General features: G+C 54.2%; 1 long non-coding RNA gene across 1 annotated transcript in view; it reads left to right on the forward strand.

Moving 5' to 3' along the window:
- LOC107185021 overlaps positions 1-354 on the forward strand; it is a 25031-nt gene that overhangs the window by 21571 nt on the left and 3106 nt on the right. The gene's annotated exons all lie outside the window — the stretch shown is intronic.

Raw genomic sequence — 354 nt, forward strand, 5'->3', positions numbered from 1 at the left:
TCTACCTTAATCTCCTTAAATCCTAGCCTCACCACCTCCCATCGCCCAGGCTGGAGAGCAGGGGGACGCCCCCAATACCATTCAATTCCACAAGAGGAAAGCTGACCTCCAATGACCACGATCGTCTATCCGGCAGGCTTAGATGAGGTCCTTGTACAAAGTGCCTGGCATGTCTGCAGTAGATGCTCAACAGCTGGGCACTCGTCATCCTGTGGTTCTCAGCCTGGGTGACACTGCACCCCAAGGGACAATTATTTAGTAATGTCTGGAGACATGGTTGGTGCCACACTTGGGGGATTGGCTGCTACTGGTGTCCAGTGGGTAGGGGCCGGGGATGCTGTTAACCACCCTCTA

Source organism: Myotis davidii, unplaced genomic scaffold, assembly GCF_000327345.1.
Source record: "Myotis davidii unplaced genomic scaffold, ASM32734v1 scaffold428, whole genome shotgun sequence".
NCBI classification, from domain to species: Eukaryota; Metazoa; Chordata; class Mammalia; order Chiroptera; family Vespertilionidae; genus Myotis; species Myotis davidii.